Here is a 23,239-nt window from a genome sequence, read left to right as displayed (position 1 = left end):
TCATAAAAGATAATTAATTCTAAATAAGGCAGAAAAAGAGAGGAAAAGAAGAACAAAGAAGAGACTGAATAAAGCAAAAAAATAAAAAAAATAAGAAGGTGGTAGATCTAAACCCAACTATGTCATTAATCACATTATATACAGTCTAAACAACTCAGTTAAAAGGCAGAGATTGTCAATTTGTTAGACTATTAAAAAAAAAAAGCAAGCCTCTACTATTTGCTGTCTATAAAAAACTTACTTTAATGCCACAAAAACTTGAAAGTGAAAGGATAGAAAAGGATATACAAGGAATAGAAAAGGATATATCATTCTAACACTAATGAAAGTAGGAGCATCTATATAATATTAGGAAATGTGATTACATGGGACGTCTGGGTGGCTCAGTGGGTTAGGCCTCTGCCTTTGGCTCAGGTCATGATCTCAGGGTTTTGGGATTTAACCCCATATTGGGCTCTCTGCTCAGCAGGGAACCTGCTTCCCCCAACCCCTCTGCCTTCTGCTCTGCCTACTTGTGATCTATCTCTCTGTCAAATAAATAAATAACATCTTAAAAAAAAATGTGATTACAGAGAAGAGTTTAATTAGGGATATAGGAGGTCATTTCATAAGGATAAAGTGGCCAATTTTTCATGAGGACATGAATAATTATGAATATTTATCTAATAACAAATTTCCAAATACATGAAGCAAAAGGTATCATAACTAGAAGGATAAATAAAACAATTCACACTTATTTCCAATTATATCAACACCACTCTCTCTACAATCAATAGAAAATGTATAGTGAAGATTGGATCCCTAATGATTGGATACAAAAGACTTAACAATGCTTCACCTAGTTATCTCTTCACTCAACAATAGCAGGATATCTGTTTTTTCTAGCACATACAGAAATTTTCAAAGCGGACTATATTCAAAACCATAAACCAAGTCTTAGTAAATTTAAAAGTATCCAAATAACACAAAATATGACTATAGTGGAATTAAATTAATATATAATAGAAAGATATCATTAAAAATTCTCTGAAGGTTGGTAACTAATAACCTATAGCTGAAGAGTAAATAAAACAGAAAATTAGGAAGTATTGTGAACTGAATGAAAATGAAAATAATATATTAAAAATTGTGTTGTGCAGTAACAGCATTTTTGAGAGGAATTTATAGCAATAAAAAGCCCAGAAAATTTACAGCATCATTAAACTACAACATTAAGAGTAAATTAAACCCAAAGTAAGGAGAACAAAGGAAATAATAAATTTGGCAAAAGGAACCAAGGAAATATATAACAATAGCAATAAAGAAAACCAATGAGGGCTGCCTGCGTGGCTCTGTTGGTTAGGTATTTGACTCTTGGTTGCAGCTCAGGTCATGATCTCCGGTGGTGAGATGGAGCCGTGCATAGCGCTCTGCGGTCAGAAAGAGTCTACTTGGGATTCTCTTTCTTCCTCTTCCTCTTCCTCTGCCCCTCCCCCAACTGACACTCAATAAATAAATAAATAAATAAGTACCCTCTTTTAACTACTAAATAAATAAATAAGTGAAAACCAATGATATCAAACTGGTTTTCTGAAAGAATCAATATAATTTATAAATCTGTAGTCAGACTGATCAGGAAAAAAATGATATGACACAAACTGCCAATGTCCAAGATGACAGAGGGAAGAATATCACTGCAGAACTTGGGAAAAATGGGAAAGGATTATAGGAAAATAGTATAAACAAATTTGTGTCAATTTATTTTATAATTTAGGTGAAATGAAAAATCCTTTGAAAGACACAAACTACAAGAGCTTCTCAAGAAAACAGAAATACATATAAAAAGAATAGATAAATATAGATAACATGAATGGCCTACATCCATGAAATAAACTGAATTTGTAGTTGCAAACTCTCCCCCAACGGAAACGTTGGACCCTCATGACGTTACTGATGAATTCTTCTTAACAGTTAAGTATAAATGATGCCAGTTCAACAAATTTTTTTTCCCAAAAGTTAAAGAGAAGGAGATACTTCTCAACTTATTTTATGAGGTCAGCACTGACCCTAACTTCACAACCAAATAATGACATTAAAAGAAAACTGCAGAACGATAGTCACCATGAACATAGATATCAATATTTTTAAAATTTAACAAATCAAGAAATGGTGCTAAAACTGTTGGTACCTATATGTAAGACAAAAAAGAAAAACAAACAAACAAACACAACAACAAAACAAAACCCAAACCAAAGAACCTAAAAAGACTTTGATCCATACCTCTGACCACATAAAAAAGTAACTCCCAATAGATTATAAACCTAGAGCTAAAAATTATAAATCTTCTATAAGAAAGTACATGAGAAAATACTTGTATCCTTAAATTAGGCAAAGATTTCTTAGACTCAAGATCAAAAGCACAATCCATAAAAGAAAATTTGATAAATTGAATTTTATTAAATTAATAACTTCTGTTCTTTGAGAGATATTGTTAAGAAAATGAAAATGTGCACAGACTGGGAGACATTATTTGTAAGTCAAATATCTTAAAAAGGACTTATACTCAGAATACATAAAGAAATTTCAAAAGTCCATAAGAAAACAACCAGTCAAATAAAGAAATGAACATGAGGTTTAAACAAACCTTTCATGAAAGGAAATAGAGAAATGACAAATAACCACATGGGAGGTGTGCAACTTTGTTAATACAGGAAAGCACATTTAAACCACAATAGTTTTTAAGCCATACCTATAAAGATAATTTTTAAAAAATAGAACAGCAATGCCAAATTCTGGTGAAGATACAGAGCAAGTAAAATGTTCATAAACTGCTAGTAGGTATGTAAAATGGGGAAGCTTCTTTAGTCAATAGTTGGCCAATTTCTTCTATTCTTAAACATACACTTAACATGTGGTTCAACAATCCTACTCTTTATTGTTTAAATGAAATGAAAAATTAGGCTCACCTTCAAATCCGTACTCAAATACCTATAGCAGTTTCATTTGTAATCATTGAAAATGAGAAGCAATCCAGATACCCCTCAATTGGTGAATGGATGAACAATTTGTGATACATCATACAATGGAAAAAAATTCAGCAATAAAAAGAGATGAACTATGTTTAGATATGATAACATGGAAGAACTTTGTATTTGTTTCTAGGACTGTTGTAACAAAGGGCCACAAACTGGATGGCTTGAACAACAATGTATTTTCTCACAGTTGTGGGGACTGGAAATCCTGAAATCAAGAGGTCAATAGAGTTCATTCCTTCTGAGGGCAAATCTGCTTCATGGCTCTCTCCTAGCTTCTGCCAGTTTGTGAGCAATCTTTAGTGTTCCTTGGCTTGTAGAAACATCACACTGATCTGTCTTCATCTTCATGTGGCGTTCTCCATATAAGCCCACCCGATTTCAAATTTCCTCTATGACACTGGTCATACTGGACTAGGAGTCTATTATATGCCGGTATGACCTATCCTGACTTAACTAATTATATCTACAGAACCCTATTTTCAAAGTCACATTCTGGGACATGGGGGATAAGGAACTCAACATATGAACTTGTAGGAATGCACTTCAACTCATAACAAATCTCACACGTGTCATGCTAAGAGAAAGAATCTAGACTTAAAAAGCTACATACAGTATTATTCCATTTATATGACTTTCTGATAAAATAAAAACGGTAGGGACAGAAAACAGACCAGTGGTTTCTAGGTTGCTAGAGAGGGGAAGGGACTGACTACAAGAAGGACTGGAAGAATTTTTTAGAGTGACGAAACTGTTGACTATCTTGATTGTGGTGGTGGTTACTTGACCACATTTACTTGTTAAAACTTGTTAAACTGTACCAGAAAAGGGTGATTCCTAATCTATGTTAATTGCATTTTAATAAAAGAATGTGGAAAAAAGAAATGTGTTACCAATTAGGTGTATATTTCATATAAAGCCTTGAATTTACATGAGCAAAAATCATCTTTACTGTATGGTGAGACTAGAAAAATACTTTTATGCATCCTTGGCCACCACCTAAGTATAAAATTGATGCAAAGGAAAGTATTTGGGCAAACTAAAAATCTCTATATATGCACAGACTTTGAACCATTTGTGGAAATTATTCCTAGGGAAATAATGTTTTATGTTATGAAAGAAACACAATTTAGGCATAGAGGATGAAAGACAAATATAAAAGACACTTCACAGAAAATGTTTTCTAAAGATTTTATTTATGCAAATGTTAGGAACCATATGCTGAACCTTGCAGTGTAACATGCAGAGAGCTCATCTTCAAGTGGCCCAGGGGATATTGCCCAGACTTATGAAATTATTTAAAGTTATTTAAAAAAAAACCAAATCTATTTAGTCTATAGAACCAAATACAGTGTTCAAAAAAGCTATCCCAAGTAGGAAGAAGTCAACTACATTATAAAAAAACAATGTGTTTGTTATATTTTCAATTCTCCTTTGGGTCAATTATATCTGTACATTACCCCCAAAATGAAATGTATATGTTATTCCTTCTAAGATCCATCTGATCATTAGCAGTTTTACCTATTGGCAGGTTCCAAAGAAGCGCCAACATGCTCCAAAAATAGATCATCTCTTATATTTAGGACTGCATTTAACTTTCAAATGTGTTTTCCATGCACATGAAATGCTTAAACTTCTTAAAAAGGCTCTCCATTGTTCAAACAAAATCATACCTAAAAAAAATGATATATAAGGTCCTCTGTGATCTGGTCCTTGCTTGTCCAACTTGTTCTGTCATGATTGCCCTGTCCCTCAATATGCTCAGATTAAACTGAACTTATTTCAGTTCCTAGATTGCATCACACTATTTTGTTTCTTATGCCTTTGCACATGCTGTTCCCTATGCTTAGAACATATGGCCCCTTCTTCTAACCAACACCTACTCAACTTTGAAAGCTTGGCCAAGATATCCCATTCCATATGGGAACTAACAACATCATAGTGGTTTTCACAGTGACAACAGTACAATCACCTGTTCACCTTGGTAGGGTATAGAAAGAAGCTGAGTCTCTTACTCCCCGTTGCATCACCACGTTCTCACATACAAAAGGTATAGATTGAATATATAATGATGAATATCACACAGTTTCTTTTCGAACATTATTATATTTTCACAGGAAGAATTTGATTCTTCCCTTAATTAAAATGGTAGGTAGAAAACACCAAGAGATGTGGAACCAAAAGTTTCTGTTGCTGGGGTCCTGTATTTGCTGTGAATGTGATCTGTAATGAGTTACTCAACCTCCCTGACCCTTAGTTTCTTCAGCTGTAAATGGGGCCAATAAAAATATCCTTGTCACTAGTTAAACTACAGGAAGAAATTAGGTGATACATATGAAAGCATTTTTTGAAGTGATAAAATGCCATATATATGTCAGTTATTTCATGGTCCACACTTCAGCAGAAGTCACATGTGTAACATTTGGTAGTAGTTGAGTTGTCACTTCTAAAGCTCTATTAGAATCCATCAACAGTAATAATAAGTAGATGTACAAACTAAGTACAGGTAGTATGCTTGTTATGCAAATACATTCAACTCATACATCCTGAGTTGCTTATTTCAAATGTACTTTTGTTCCATCTGTTAAAAAAATATCCAAAGGCATCAACATCATAACCTGCAAGTTTCTTACAGCTACAAGCATATATCAGTCAAAACCCATCCCACAGATTTGCTTAAAATTAAGTTGGCCAGATCCATTATGGAGATTTCTTTTTAGTCTACTTATTCTATCATTAAATATCACTGAAGTGAAGTTTTGAGCAATGAAAAAAGTATAATTGGGCATAGAGTTAGCACCAAGATCGATAGAGGAAAAACAATTTTTTAATGGTTTTTCAAAGGGGCTATCTATAGAAGAGACTCCATTGAGGAAATGGTGACATTTGACTAATTAAAACCTGAGATATCTCCAATGGCAGCTTCAACACTGTCACCTTTTTTGACTGTCAAGGACTGTCTTTAAATAAGGTGTGTTGGGCTCATTGATTTGCATGAATTCTTCTGGTTTCTGTCATCTAAAAGTCTAAAAGTCATGTCTTACAATTTGGAATGTTTATGGGCTTTGACAGTTCCCATCTGGTGCAGGGATGTCTAAGTGCCCCAAGCCTAGTCGGCAAAACTCAGTTAAATCTTTGTTTTTACTTGATATAATTTAAATTATTTATAATGGTTATGTCTCACTGATTATTAGAGAGATTTTTTTTGATGACACAAGGATTTCCTGTCACCATTTTCCAGATGATGAATAAATGCAAGGTAAAATGACACACACTTCTTATTAACATGAATTTTCTGATATTGTGATTATAATTAGTTGGACTATACTCCCTTCATTAGTTATTTATTTATTCACCTTCATTTTCCACTTCATTTTGGAAAGGATTTGTGGTGTTGTCATTTCATTAACAGAAGTGCAAGGGCAATTGGATCAGAAATGTCAAGTATTCAAAAATTGACGACCTTGAAACAATCATCTTTACAACTCCACAGAGCAAAAATTTAACTATGGCAGAATGGCTTTCTACAAGAAAGCAACTAGAGTAGAGGTCAGCCATTAATGTCACATATGTGGAGATGGCTGACTCACATATTCTAGTTGCTAATTATTTATTCTTAATTCATGGACATTCATGCTCTCTGTTCTGCTTTACTTAATAAATATTTATGAAGAACCTACTGTGTGCCAGTCATTGTCCTTAGTACTGAGGAAAGATAAAGAAAACAGAGAAGATAACTATCCTCATGGAGCATACATATTAATAAAACAAATGAAGCAATAAATAGTAAGCAAAAGAATTTTTTTTTTTTTTTTTGGTGGAGTTCTGTGAGAAATACAGAGAACTATGTCTGAGAACAATGGAGATGGGGAGGTCAGGCAGAGAGACGCTCTCCTGAATAAATTTCCAGTAGCTCTGTCCCTATGTTTGTTGTAAAAATACCCTTTTAAATTAAAATATGAGGTTGTGATATTATATAAACAAAGAATCTTGTGCTCTAATGTTGTGGATTTATTTATTTTTTTTTTTTTTAAAGATTTTATTTTATTTATTTGAGAGAGAGAGACAGTGAGAGAGAGCACGAGCGAGGAGAAGGTCAGAGAGCGAAGCAGACTCCCCATGGAGCTGGGAGCCTGATGTGGGACTCGATCCCGGGACTCCAGGATCACGCCCTGAGCTGAAGGCAGTCGTCCAACCAACTGCGCCACCCAGGCGTCCCTAATGTTGTGGATTTAGATCCGACTTTTCACCTGTTATAAAATGATCTTTCTTCCCAAACATTATATTGGCTACCTGGATGTAGACAATATTTCAATTCCAATTACTGGTTTTGCATTAGTAAAATTATCCTACATAATATTTATTAAGCTCTTATGCTAAGCATTAATTATGTCATTCAGTCTTCACAGACCATAAGATAGGTTTTTTTTAATATTTAAATTTTCCTTTCTAAACAAATTTTGATTATACAACAGTGTTATCAGTTATAGTCACCACTTGGGATGCCTGGGTAGCTCTGTCAGTTAAGCATCTGCCTTAGGCTCAGGTCATGTTCCTGGGGTCCTGGGATTGAGCACCACATTGGGCTCCCTGTTCAATGGGAGACTGCTTCTCTTTCCCTCTGCCTCTCCTCCTGCTTGTGCTCTCTCTTGCTATCTCTGTCACTAGCTGTCTCTCTCTCTCAAATAAATTAATAAAATCTTTAAAACAAAAACAAAACTATAGTCACTGTGTTATACATTGGATTCTCAGACTTTATTCTGCTTACTCCTGAAAGTTTATCTTTTTATCAACCTCTCCTTATTTCCCTTATCTTCTTCCCTGTCCCTGACAACTGCTTTTCTATTCTCTGTTTCTATAAGATTGACTCTTTTTTAAGTTGCCAATTATAAGTTATGCATGTAGTATTTTGTCTTTTTCTGTCTGGCTTATTTCACTTAGTGTAACATTCTTGCTATCCATCTGGATATCCATCCATCCATATTATCACGAATGACAGGATTTCCTTATTTCTCATGGCTGGATCATGGCTGGATACTCTAGAGTGTGTGTGTGTGTGTGTGTGTGTATGAATCTACTATCTATATCTATATCTTGATATGTAATATTATATATATATAACAAAATACTATATATGTATGTATATATGTATATCTATATACTCATATCTAACTATATTTATGTACATGTACACATATATTTATATCACATCTTTATCCATTCATCCACTGATGGGCACTTAAAGTGCTTCCATGCGTTGGCTGTAGCAAATAATGCTACAGTGAACACGCAAATGTGGATATCCCCTCAGTATCTTCTTTTCATTTCCTTTGGATATATAACCAGAAGTGGGATTGTGCGGTCATATGATAGTTATATTTTTTTTAATTTTTAAGGACCCTCCAGACTATTTTTTCCATAGTGGCTGCAACAATTTACATTCCCACTAACTGGACACAATTGTTCCCTTTTCTCTACATCTTTACCAACACTTGGAATCTCTTGCCTTTTTTATGATAGCCATTCTAACAAGTGTGAAGTGCTGTTTCATTGTGGTTTTGATTTGGTGTAGCTAATGATTAATAATGTTGAGCAAATCTTCATGGGCCTGTTGAGCATTTACATGTCTTCTTTGGCAAAATGTCTATTCAGTTCCTCTGCCCATATTTTAACTGGGTCATTTGGTTTTGATTTTCGTTGTTTTGTTATTGAGTTGTGAGTTTTTGATATTTTTTACATTAACCCTTTTTCAGATATATGATTTGCAAATATTTTCTCCCACCCCATAGGATGTCTTTTCATTTTATTGATGGCCTCCATTGTTTTGCTGAAGCTATTTAAATTGACATAGTCCCAGTTGTTGATTTTAGCTTTTGTTGTCTTTGCTTTTTGATGTCAAATACAAATATCATCTCAAAGACTGGTATCAGGGAGCTTATCCTTTATCTTTTCTTTTAGAAATATATGGTTCCTGTCTTTTAATTCAAGTCTAATACATTTTGAATTGATTTTTGTTAATGGTGTAAGATGGGGTCCAGTTGAATTTATATTTTACACGTGCTATCCAGGTTTCCCAACACCATTTATTTAAAAGATTATCCTTCCTCCATTGCGTATTCCTGGCTCTTTTGTTATAGAGTTAATAGACCATATATGCCTGTGTTTATTGCTGGGCTTCCTATTCTGTTCTATTGCTCTGTATGTCTGTTCTGTTTTTATGCCAACAGCACAGTGCTTTGATTACTATAGCTTTGGATTATAGCTTGAGATTGGGAAATGCAATGCCTCCAGACTTTTTTCCCTCAATATTGCTTTGGAAATTTAGGGACTTTCATGTTTTTCTTTTGGGTAGTTTTAGTATCATTTATGATATTACATTTTTCATCATTTTGTTCAAGTATAACATGGAAGTAATAGAGTGCACAAATCTTGATTTATAATTTAATAAATTTTTATGATGTGAACACCAAATATAACATTACCAGTAACCAGAAAATGCCCTTGTACCAACGCCAGTTAATACCTCCTCCCAATGGCTGCCACTTTCTTGAGTTCTATCACATTCAATTAGGAAATTTCTTGTGAATATACATTCTTTTATGTTGGGTTCCCCCCGACCCCGATGATATATCTTTTCTTTTAAGTTTTTATTTATTTATTTGACAGACAGAGATCACAAGTAGGCAGAGAGGCAGGCGGAGATAGGAGGAAGCAGGCTCCCCACTGAGCAGAGAGCCTAATGTGGGGCTCGATCCCAGGACCCCTGGATCATGACCTGAGCCGAAGGCAGAGGCTTTAACCCTCTCAGCCACCCAGGTGCCCCCTCAATGATATATCTTGAGATTCAACAATGTTGTTGTATGAAGCAGAAGTTTGCTCCTGTTCATTGATGTATGTTATTCTAATGTGTGACTATACCATGATGGGTTTATCCCTTCTACTCTTGATAGACATTGATTATTTCCAGGTTTTGACTCTGATGAATAAAAACTATGGGCACTTTTCTTCATGTATATTTGTGTACTTAGGTACTTATTTCTGTGGGTGGACATTTAGGACTAGACTTGGTGATTCACAAGGTATGTATATGTTCAGCTTTAATAGATATTAATACATAATTTTCTATTAGTTGATACTTTGTCAAAAAACCCAAATCATTATGAGTGATATAGAGTAAGACATTTATTATGGTAGTTTGATTTACTCATTAGTTGAAGCTGAAGAAGTAGTCTATTGAGGATGCTGTATTTATGTCTAGTGTTGAGCTCCAAATCACTCAAAGTCAGCCAGATCAGCAGCTGGGGAAAAAAAAAAAAAAAGTTGAATTCAAAAGAGAACAATGACAACCTGGAACTCAAGGAAGAACCAGAACCCTTGAGGAAAGCTTAAAACTCTTGAGAAAACCTCTGACTTGTTAGGAAAAGACAAAATCCTTTTGTCACTTACCATCTCCAATATTGAAGATGGGGATTATCTACAGGAATAGCTGGCATTGTTTGCCAGGGACGTGTACACATATTTGGCCCAGGCCTTGGAGAGGTTGAAGGAAGAGATCACCCAGAGCTGATAAGTTGTGAGTGAGCTGGAGATCAGTGACAACATGTAACAATTGCCACCATGCCTGACTTCCTGCAGTGAACCTCAGAGCAAAAGGAAAATGGCTCCTGATTTACTCTTGCCTTTTGAATATCACTTGTAATGTTAACAAAGAATCCTATGAGCAAAAACTTCTATAAAAACTAGTTCCAGTTAGTCGAGTCAATAAAGGACAAAGCCACCTTTGTCATCTTGATATGCGTAAATATCTTTTCTAACTATACTTAACTTTTTTATTTAACTATCCTTAACTTGTTTTTAAAAAAAGAAAGAAAAATAATCTTTCTATCTAGCATAACTCAACTATCTTTATGCAACTCAAAATGTGCTATCCATCTCCTCGTACCATAACATCAAATCCTTTATTTTTTAGGTTGTGTTATTTACTCTCCTAGTTGAATTACATGTTTATTTTGAAATTCTGAGTTTAAATCATGAGCTATAAGTTCAAAGTCCATGGATATATCTTATGGGGGGTGGTTGAGAAGTGGTAGAGAAAAAAAAAAAAACTTGGTTAATATTTATACAAATAGAGTCATATCAAAATAAAGAAGGGATATTCATAACTTGCATAGACTTCATTTTCACAAGTAGCCACAACGTTGCAGCGCATATCTTTCAGCTTCATACTTATTTTTACCCTTAGCAAGTACTCAGCTGGTTACGGTTCCCTACTTGGTGTGGTGACTTAAACTTTTACTCCTAAAGGACCTGGGCTATTTATAGTCTTGCCTATATTGGGTTATAATTTTCCACTGATTTTTGTTTCTTTTCCAGGTTGTTTATTTAAATTCCAATTAGTAATATACAATATAAATTTTTTTCCAGGTGTACAATTTAGTGATTCATTACTTCCATACATCACCCGATGCTCATCACAAGTGTGCTTCTTTATCCCCATCACCTATTTCACCCCTCCCCCGGCTCACTCCTCTCTGATAATTATCAGTTTGTTCTTTGTAGTTAAGAGTCTCTTTCTTAGCTTTTCGCTCTCTTTTTCACCCCTCTATGTTCGTTTATTTTGTATCTTAGTATCCACATATGAGTGAAATCATACGGTATTTGTCTTTCTCTGACTGATTCAGCATAATAATTACTAGCTTTATCCATGTTATTGCAACTGGCAAGATTTCATTCTTATTTTATGTATGAGTAATATTCCTGTGTGTGTGTGTGTGTGTGTGTGTGTGTGTGCGCGTGTGTACCTCATCCTCTTTATCTGTTCTTCAGTCACTGTATATTTGGGCTGCTTCCATAATTTGGCTATTGTTGATAATGTTGCTGTAAACATCAGGGTGGATATATCCCTTCAAATTAGTATTTCTTTAACCTTTGGGTAAATATCTAGTAGCCCAATTGCTGGATTGTAGGGTAGTTCTATTTTTAACGTTTTGAATAACCTTTATACTCTTCTCCAGGAGCGACCTGCACCAGTTTACACTCCCACCAAGAATGTGAGAGGATCCCCTTCTTCCGCATCCTTGCCAATATCTGTTGTTTCCTGTGTAGTTAATTTTCTTATTGTAGTTTTGATTTGTATTTCCCTGATGATGAATGATGTTGAATATATTTTCATGTGTCTGTTGGCTGTGTGTCCTCTTTGGAAAAATGTCTATTCATGTCTTCTGTCCATTTCTTAACTGGATTATTTGTTTTGGGGGTATTGAATTTGATAAGTTCTTTATAAATTTTGGAAACTAACCCCTATCACGTATGCTACTTACAAATACATTCTCCCATTCTATAGGTTGTCTTTTAGTTTTGTTGATTGTTTTCTTTGATGTGAAGTGCAGAAACTAATATCATCCTCAATGGGGAAAAAGAGCTTTTCATCTGTGATCAGGAATAAGACAAAGATGTCCATACTCAACACTGTTACTTAACATAGTACCAGAAAGAATCCTAGCCACAGCAATCAGATAATACAAAGAAATAAAAGGCATCCAAATTGGCAAGGAAGAAGTTAAACTTCCACTATTTACAGATGACATGATACTCTATGCAGAAAACCCAAAATGGAGTGCCTCAGTGGCTCAGTGGGTTAAGCATCTGACTTTTGAGTTCAGTTCAGGTTATCACCTCAAGGTTGTGAGATGAATCCCTGCACCAGGCTCCACACTGAGTGCAGAGCTTGCTTGACATTATCTCTCTCCCTCTCCCTCTGCACCTACCCCCATCCCACTCATGCTCTCTTGCTCTCAAAAAAAAAAAAAAAGACTACAAAAATTTGCTAGAACTGATATACAATTCAGTCAAATCACAGGATACAAAATCAACATACAGAAATCTGTTGTATTTCTATACACCAATGTTGAAGCAGCAGAGAGAGAAATCAAAGAATCAATCCCATTTACAACTGCACCAAAACCCATAAGATACCAAAGAATAAACCTAACCAAAGAGATCAAAATCTGTACTCTGAAAACTATGAAAGAAATTGAAGATAATGCAAAGAAATGTAAAAACATTCTTTGTTCATTGATTGGAACAACGACTATTGTTAAAACATCTATATTATCCACGGATTTTAATGGCAGGACATACGTGTGTTACGAGGCACTCAGAGGATATTCTGCATTCCAGACCCACATTGTTTTAGCAGTAATACAATTTTCTGCTGATAATCAGTATCAACATGCCAGATAGTAAAGCAACTACTGAATCACTGTCATGGAAGCTTAAAATGCCCAGCTATCAATCTTAACTTTCAGTTTAATGGAACCAACACTATTCCTCATGGTGTAAGTATACATCTTTTGGGAGCTCCGGACCTTGTGATATACATTCGCCCTACACTATAGTTACTAGTCATATGAGAATGTTTATATTAAATTTAAATTACCTTAAAATTAAAAAAAAATTACTTTATATTAAGTACATTTTAAATTTATCACTGGAGTGACAATAGCCATATTTCAAGATTTCAATGTGGCTCATGTTTACATATTGGACTACACAGATAGGGAACTGCACTATATAGTCTAAAGACCAGCAGAATCCAAGATTTTATTTACAGAAGCAAAAAAAAAAAATTGCTAGAGGAATGCAAAAGCTAATGGTGAGAGAGTCTCCCTTTCCATGCATTGATTCTTGGACCAAAGAATTTTCACTAGAAAAAGCAGTGTTACATAGAGGTTGCTCATCTACAATATACACTGTATCCTGGAGGACCCTATTTCAGATGTTCTCACCAGTTGAAGCCCTAATTGAGTCTAAAAAACCATTCCACCATGCTATTAGTAAAACTGCTGCAGGATGATGAGAGAGATGGTAAGAGACTATGTCCCTGATCAGAACAAAGCTGTGTGGAATATTATGCTGCTGAGTAAGGTTTTCTATAAATCTTTGAATAAAGGTTTTTGGCAAAAGTCTTAAGGGCAAAAAAGGACAATCCATTATCAGAGTAAGTGTCTATTCTAGTGAGAATAGTACTGCTCCTTCCAATGGAAAATGGTCCAATGCAATCAACTTGTACCAGTTTGCTGAGTGATATCCCCAGGGAATTGGGGGAAATGGTACAATACAGGATTCAGCATTGGTTCTACTACTGAGAGTTTGGGCATTCAGCAGTGTTTTACCCAAAATTGCACTGGTGGTAGTACTTTATGTATTTGAGCCCATGTGTAAAGTTTATCCCTAAAATCATAGCCATTTTTTGGTGGATTTATTGGACAAGGACAGCAGTGTCTGTGGACAATCTGACTGACTTATCTCCATAGAATGGGTCATATTTTCCAAATGATCATTAAAATCCTCCTATTTGTGCTCACTTCAGCAGCACAAATACTAACATTGGAAAGATACAGAAAAGATTACCATGGCCACTGTGCAAGGATGACACAGGAGTTCATGATGCTGAGTAAGGTATTTAATATCTATATATATATTTTAATATATTTTTAATATCTACCATTTATATTGACATGGATAGAACTGGGAAGTATTATGCTAAGTGAAATGAGTCAATCAGAGAAACAAAATTATCATATGGTTTCACTCATATTTGGAACATAAGGAATAGAGCAGAGGACAACAGGGGAAGGGAGGGAAAACTGAAAAGGAAGAAATCAGAGAATTAGACAAACCATATGAGACTGGACTCCAGGAAATAAAGTGAGGGCTGCAGAAAGGGATGTGCGGGGGTAACTGGGTAATGGGAATTAAAGAGGGTACATGATATGATGAACACTGGGTATTATATTCAACTAATGAATATTTGAACATTATATCAAAAATGAATGATGTACTAAACCTTGGCTAATTGAATTTAAATGTAAAAAAGAGAAAATAAAAAGAAGAAAAATAATTTAAAAAAAAATCCTCTTGTTAGAGGTTACTCTTTGAAGTGCTCACATGAAGAACAATTATCTTCACAATCCACGCATGTCCCTTAACAGAACCAATATTACAATTATATCCCTTTCAAGTTCTCCCTCATTCATCTAATCATTATTCACTGTCCATTAAGTAGTGTAGATTCGTACCACTGGTCATTTCTTTCTCCTTCCAGGCAAAGCAAACAACTAGGTACATAGCTCAAAGCTTTGTCTACTGGAAGATTTTCCTTTATCACTATTCTCCAGGGCCACTCCACAGTAGATCTGTATAAGTGCCCCCCTCTCTAAAAGAGGCCATTGTTTTCTTAGCCTGCTGGTTATAGGGAAATCTCCATATTGTTATGAGGGAAGGTTGAGAGGCCGGAGTGGATGCAGTGTGAATATGGCCTGTGGGCATATGGACAAATTGCTCGGTTGAGCTCAATCTTGTACATACCACTACCATGTCACAATGAAGTATTGTTGTGCTGCCCAACTTTATGGTTTGAGGGTCAGATGACACCTACTTCATTATGAGCTGCTTAGGTCTTATGATAATCTGGTGGTCTATGATCAAGCATTCATTTGTTGCTTGACCCCAGCAGTAAGCCTGAAGCTGTTTCTCAAAATGATAATAGTAGTGTACAGAGGATGACATGGTTTTGACCCAAAAATTTAAATGTTTACTATGTGATCTAATTATAGGGTCTTGCCAAAGTCTCTGTAAAGTATCCCAATCTGTCATAGATGTGTCAAGCATCATCAGACCGGGCAAGGTCATATTCAAGTGGCAGGGAAACTGAAGACTTTTTTTTTCCTAGCCCTTACTCAGATCTAGTGGATTATCAAGCTACTCAATAAATTGGTCAGAGTAGCATGCCCAAATTAGGTTTATAGTTCTGCAAATTCTAAAGTGGCACACTAAGCATTTAGTTCTTAGTTTTAAGAACTAAACTAGTTCTTTTTGGTTCTTTTTGTTTTAATAATAGAAAGAAGCAGATGCAACAGTTAGTCTTTTATTTTATTTTATTTTAAAGATTTTATTTATTTATTTGACAGAGATCACAAGTAAGCAGAGAGGCAGGCAGAGAGAGAGAGAGAGGAGGAAGCAGGCTCCCTGCTGAGCAGAGAGTCAGATGTGGGGCACGATCCTAGGACCCTGGGACCATGCCCTGAGCTGAAGGCAGAGGCTTTAACCCATTGAGCCCCACAGGCGCCCCCTAGTCTTTTATTTTAAAAAGAGTATCTCAATATTCTTCAGACCACTCTGTCCCTAAAAATTGCAGTGAGGTAACAGGTATCTAAATTTTTGTGGGATTTCTTTCCCTTGCCTCTCTCATGCATGTATTCTACCAAAATGTCTAGAGTAGCTTCTGCTTCCTGCTCATCTGGCCCATTCAGCATGATCTTATAAATGTAATAGCTTATCAATGTAATGATGCCTTGTGGCAAAAAAAGAAAAAAATGTAATGATGCCTTATGGAATGAAGAGGCTGTATAAGTCCCTATGGACAATATTATGGCATAGGACTGGACATTTAATATGGTTTTGTATTACTGACGCTCCCAGAAGAAATAAATTATTTCTGATAATCTTTACTAATAGATAGGGGGTAGGAGGGCTGAGAGAGAGAGAGAGAGATGAGAGAGAGGGATGGAGAGACATTTGTCAGATGCCAGGACTGTGTTGATTTGTTCCAGTAATGATGCTACCTCTGGACCAGCAGCTGCAATTAGATTTCCCCACCTGATTAAGTTTACAAGAACACATTATCAACTTTTAAGTCCCATCTGTCTTCTGCTCAGGCCAAGTAGGGAAGTTGAAGGAAAATGTGGTAGGATCATCACACCATATGTGTGTGTGTATGTGTGTGTGTGTGTGTGTGTGTGTGTATGTATGTATATATTTCAAAACCTTGTTAATAGAAACTATTTCTGAAATTCCTCCAGGAATATGTTATCTGTTTTGGTTTATCATTTTGGTAAGTAGAGGCAGTTCTTCTACAAGTTTTCATCTGAATGTTTCTACTGTACTTGTTATGGAGCTACTCATGTACTTGGCTCATGCCTGTAAGAAGCTAGTGGAGGAAGTCTGGTGGGAACAGAGGGAGCTGAATAGCAACTGCTGCCCACGCTAACTAGGTGAGCTGGCAGATAAGTGACAAGATCTATAAACTGTCCTGGTACTTGTGTCCTGTGCTTGCTTAAGAGTGTGAGAAATATGACCATCGCTTTTCTTTGCCTTCTAAATATCATCTCAAAATCATGAAGATATTTTTCTATTTTATTTTACAGAAGATTAATTGTTCATTATTCAAATTAAATCTATAATCTATCCGGAATGGATTTTTACATGTGGTTTCAGATAAACACTGAAATGCATACTTTTCCCATGTTGATTCAGCATCATATATTAGAAAGATCATCCTTTCCTCCATTGCATTGCTGTTTCATGCTGGTGATAAAACAGAAACTGCACACAGAATGGAATAGAATAGAATTTTTTTTTTTTTGCTTTAATAGGAAGTAATGATATCTGGGAGTTAAGTCCTCTAAAATTTTTCTCTTCATTATTTTGCCCTTTTGCCTTTCCATATATATATGTTTCACAATTCGTTTGCCAATTGCCACAAAAATTTTTATGGCTTTGGTTGGGGTGCATTGAATGTAGAAAACAATCTGTTGAGAATCTATATTTTGACAGTACTGAAACTTCCAATCTATGAACATGGTGTATTCCTCTATTTTTTTTAAGTCTCCTTTAACACTTAATACAGCTTTTTTTTTTTTCATTTTTTGTCCAGAAGTCATATGCATGTTTCTAGTTGGATTTATTCTTAAGTATTTCATGGTTTTGACATTATAGAAAATAGTAACTTTTTAAGAATTTTTAATAATTTTGTTACTCTGTAGGAATTGTGTAGATCTTTCACCTTGTAATTTTCTCCATTTTATTATTAATTACATTTACTGAATTTTCTTTTTCTCAATTATGCCAAATGAAAATAATACCCTTAAATGTCTTTCTGATTCTGATAACTTCTATTTTTTTAAATTTCCTTTTTTTTTTTTTAAAGATTTTATTTGTTTATTTGACAGACAGAGATCACAAGTAGACAGAGAGGCAGGCAGAGCGAGAGAGAGGAGGAAGCAGGCTCCCCGCTGAGCAGAGAGCCCAATGTGGGACTCGATCCCAGGATCCCGAGATCACGACCCGAGCCGAAGGCAGCGGCCCAACCCACCGAGCCACCCAGGCGCCCCTAAACTGTCTAGGACCCCAGTACTCTTTGGAGTAAATGTAAAGTTAATGGACTATCTTGTCTCATCCATAGTGTTAGCTGTACATTGTTGCTGTGTTTTGTATTTTATCAGATTGAGAAACTATTTTTTCTGTCCTTCTATTCCTGGTTTTATAAGTTTTTTTTTAATTAATAGGTATTAATTGCTTTTCTTGCAAGTATAGAGATGACCATATGATTTTTCTTCATTTTTCTGATGATATAATAAATCATGTGGATCAAATTTAGAGTGTTAACTAATCATGCATTTCCTGAATATGCTTATCTTTTCTAACACATTATTTTGAATGTGACTGCTATCTTTTAGTTTGGTATGAATATGCATACATTTACATTTATGCTCATGAGATTGCTCTTAAATTCTGTTATAATCCCTACACCATAGATTTGGAGACTGAGGTACAGAGATTTTAAATAAATGATTAAAGTCAAACAGACAGTGATTTAGAGTGAGGAAATTTGATTCAAGAATATATTTTCATAACATTAAATTATTAAATACCAGTTTTTTATAGTGTTATGAATTATAATGTTTTCAGAAAATGATATGTAATGATGCTGTTGCTCTGTGAAGCCTCATATATTAAATTTGTATTTTTTGAGAAATTATACCACTTTGGCAAGTGTGACAATTAATTCTATGTGTAACATGGTTGGGCTAAAGGATGTCCAGAGAACTGGGAAATTATTTCTGAGTATGTCTGTGAGGGTGTTTCTGGAAGAGATTAGCGTTTGACTTGAACAGTAAAAAAATCATCCTTCCTAAGGCATACAGGTGTCATCTGACGGTGATTGGCCTGAGCAGAGTAAAAGGATAGAGAAAGGGTGAATTTGCTGCCTTTGTTTGAGCTGGGACATCCCTCTTCTGTCCTCAGACATGGGTGCTCCTGGCTTGGACCCTCAGACTCTCCAGGTCCTCCAACTCAGAGATGACAGATGATGGGACTTCTTGTTCTCCATGATCACATGAGCCTAATTCTATAATAAATTCCTTCATACACCATTTATATATATATATATATATATATATATATATAATATAAATACATATAAATACATATATATAATGCATAATTATATATATAATTATGCATTTTTACCATGGCTTATAAAGCCTTAAATAATCTATCTTCCTTCTTGTTCTTTAAAAATTTCTTTTCTTCACATGCACATACATTCATTATGAATCTTCAGCCACAATGATCACTTGCCATTTTTTGGACAAGCCAAAGCCAAGTGTGCTCCTATGTTCGTGTCATTGCTCATGCTCTTCCCTTTGCCTAGAACTTTCTCCTTGTAAACATCTGCAAGGCTCATGTGCATTTCCTTCACTTCTCTGCAGAAATGATATCTCATGAAAAAGAACTTCCCTGACTTTTGTCACCTTCTTATGTAGATTATTAGCAGAAATACTCAGAGCCATGCTCTTTCCTTCCCTGCTTGCCTGCTTCTTCCCTGCTTACTTGCCTTTTTACTAGTTTCCTTTACTTGTTACCAGCCTCCGCAGCCCGTATTGACACTCAATATTTTAAATTTATTCATCTAAGATCTCCAAAATAATCTGAACTCCTTAAAAAGACAGGGCTTTATTCTGGATTTATTTCCAGGTCCCAGATGTGTATCTGATATATTATAGACTTTTTTAAACAGATATTTATTGTATGAATGAATAAATAAATGAATGCATGAGTTTCAAATTGTTAAAGTTACCTAATTTCTCAGAAATTCGCCAATTTTTTTTTCCTGTAAATCAAACCCTGAAGAAAGACAAACTTAGGGCCTTCATTATTATCTTCTTTTTATAGCAATGATTCAGAAGGTGTTGATAGGTATTTAATACTTCTTTCAGATGCATCCTGACTAGGTCCAAGGTAACTTGGAGGTGGGAGCATTCATCATTTGCCATATGATAAACTTCTGTTGTTTGCTTGTAGTGCAAGGAGTTCATAATGCTCACTTTATATGCAATATACTTGAAAAATGAAAGATTATTGTTGATATTAAACTAAGATATGCAATATCATATGTAATTTATTTTCCTCGATGTATGCCCTTTAGCTATATTCAACCCTGTCCTTCACACCTAGTCCTAAGATAAATGTAAAAATGGGGTTCTGTATTTAAATGGTGCATCTATCTACCAAATTGATTTCTGGGGCCAAAGAAATAATTGTAATTTATGAGATACGCTTGTGATAGTCATGAATGTTAAGCAGTGTAGATAGGTCTGGGTGACATGACTTTGATTTTTAATTATAGGTCATCTCAGCTTAATTCCATAGTGTGACACTTCACTCTTCTTTCTTTAAACTGAAAGCTAAAAGTGCAAATGAACTAACCTTTGAATGTCAACCTGAGTTGCAGCAGCTAAATATGGAACTCTGAGCAAGTAACTTGACCTCCTGGGCCGTCAGTTTTCCTGGCGTGGCCCACATAATTTCTAATGTCCATCCTTAAATCTGCAAATAAGACAATGGTTCTGTATCATCATCTATTAAAGGAACCATCTTGGGAATTAGAACTTAGGTGAGAAGTGTTTTAGTCCTAAGTCTAATACACAGCTTTTTGATGACAAGAGAGGGAGAAAGAAAGGGAGAAATGAGAAAGAGAGCGTGTATGTCCCCTACATCAGAAACCTTTTTACTTTAAATTTTTAAAAAAGATTTTATTTATTTATTTTATATTTGAGAGAGACAGAGAGAGAGAGCGTACACAAGCAGACTCCACACTGAGCTGGACATGAGGCTTGATCCCACAATTATGAGATCAGGACCTGAGCTGAAACCAAGAGTCTGACACTCAACTGACTGAGCCACCCAGGCATTCCCATCAGAAATCTTAAAAAAACAAAAAAACCCAGTTTTAAAAACACAACTCCAGTTTGCCAGACCTTGCCTATTTTGGAGAACAAAAGAGGTCAGAGTCACAAAGTACTCAAGTTTTATTGGAGCTTTCCTTTGACTCCAGGATCTCACTATCTTCTTGAAAATCGTTCTTCCTCAGCATTAAGATGTTTCTTAGAATCCCTAGGGTTTGGGCTTAGCTATGAGGAAGGGAGTTGGGGAAAGCCTGAGGGAAAATGTTTCAATGATGTCAACACTAAGAATAAAGTTGCCATGACCTGAAGGAGTTTGGTGCATTTAAAATATGATGTGGTTAGATCTGAAAGAATGGGAGTGGGGTTTGGGGACGGGGGAAGCATCATAAGATTAGAAAGTAAGGTGGGGCTAGAGCATGTATGGGTCTGTACAACAGCTACTTTAGCTTTCATATGTGATATTTCTGCCTAGCATATGTCTGGGTAGAGCTGAGGTAGAAGGAAAATTTGAGTGCCAGACACCATGATATATTGAGATAGAGCCTTCTCTCACTGCCAAGGATCTCCTCACTCGTTCAAGTTCATCCTGGGTGGTTCCTTCTTACATAAGTGTAAGAGGCCTCCCAGCAAGTCTTAGATCTTTCACAGATTTCTTGGAGATTGGCGCTGCTAACTCATCACGTATGCCCAGTCATGTCAGAAGCACATTTTAGGTACAAGGCAGAAATACCTCTAGTCAGACTATATCATTATATAATACCATAATCAAAATTTGTGATGCCTTCAGGAATTTAGAAACTTAAATGCTAAGTGCACGTTAAGTTCTAATTGGATAATCTAGATAAGATTACTGCTTGTGTCTCTCATCAAAAATGGATTTTTCATTAGTTCCTTTGCTATCTGCTTTCTGAGTTACTGATTCTAGCCCAGCCCACATATCTAACACACAGATGAAGTTATTCCTCCTCTTGAGCTAGGTCTCCTTGCTAGTAAAACAAGCTGGTACCAGTGGGATGATTTTCAAACTCTCTGACGAAATATAGGCAAACCCTTGCAGAAGGGCTGACAGAGAAGTAGCTGGCCTAATTGGAAGCTGATATTTAAAACAATGATATAGAATCTTCTGTATCACCTTAAAGGTTCACTGACTTTATGCAAACATGCCGAGGGTACCCTGCTTTCCCATTAGAGAAGATGATAAGATATATTCTCCTGTTATATATATATGGCAAGGCTAGTTGGTAATGACTAACAAAATGCTTGTTTCAGCCACAATGATGAAAACAAATGCTTGCATTTGGGAAAGGTCCACTACTGAAAACTATCATTTCAATGAAAGGATCTATGCTGCTGAAGTTGTGTCCCAACATAAAACGTTCATCTGTGGAAACAATACTTTATTTAGCAATTTTCTCAAGCTCGATGAGGAAGTAAAAGGATCAGCAAACTGAAGTGTAGTATGAATTTCTTTGTAAAATATTTTATGTGACTGAACTATTTGTGGGTTGGCTTATGTGGTTTTTGTTTATGAAAAATTATTTAATAACAGTACTCTTGAAATTACATGTCTGTAGAGAAGGTCACAATACTCCCACAATAAAACTGGTTTCTGAGGGGGTGGAGAGCAGGGCTCACTTGAATAGCAGTTGGAAGTCTGGGCTCTTTGGTGTGTATGTGATTGTGCTCTTGGTTGGTTTGGTTTTTGTGAGCAATGAGCTGAGAGAAGAATACTTTTAAGTAAAAAGATATGCAGTTGATTAAAATTTACTAAAGAATAGGGCTTTTAGGCTATCTTTCAAAATCAGTCCTCTGCTCTGAATTATCCATTAACTTGCAGATTCAGGTTCACCCCCTTATTATCAAAATACATATTCATAACCTTTCACAGTTGTGATGTTCTAGTTACAATTAGTTTCTTCTGCTTTTCTAGGACAAAATTTCACTCTGTTTAAGCAAGGATTCTTGACTTAAGTGTTTTTTGTTTCTGTTTTTAGAGGGAAAGAATTCATTAGCTGATTTTTTTCCCTCCTTATTGGGCTCATCAAATGATTTCAGGCACATTATTTCAGGCCCTTTGTTGATTAACTCTTATTGGTTTAACATTGCCTTTATTTGTTTCTGAGATTTGATTCTGTGGATGTTTGTGATGAACTCATTAACATCTAGATTCTTTGTGAAAACAGAAAGCTTTTTCATCAC

General features: G+C 35.4%; 1 non-coding gene across 1 annotated transcript; it reads left to right on the top strand.

Moving 5' to 3' along the window:
- The first annotated feature begins 14,369 nt into the window (after positions 1–14,369).
- Positions 14,370–14,476, top strand: LOC122903818. Its single transcript, XR_006384040.1, has one exon. It is a non-coding gene; the product is annotated as a U6 spliceosomal RNA (small nuclear RNA).
- The last annotated feature ends 8,763 nt before the right edge of the window (positions 14,477–23,239 follow it).

The sequence above is a fragment of the Neovison vison genome, chromosome 3 (genome assembly GCF_020171115.1).
Source record: "Neovison vison isolate M4711 chromosome 3, ASM_NN_V1, whole genome shotgun sequence".
NCBI classification, from domain to species: Eukaryota; Metazoa; Chordata; class Mammalia; order Carnivora; family Mustelidae; genus Neogale; species Neogale vison.
The sequence above is the reverse complement of the archived record's forward strand: the minus strand, read 5'-3'. Positions and strand labels throughout refer to the sequence as shown.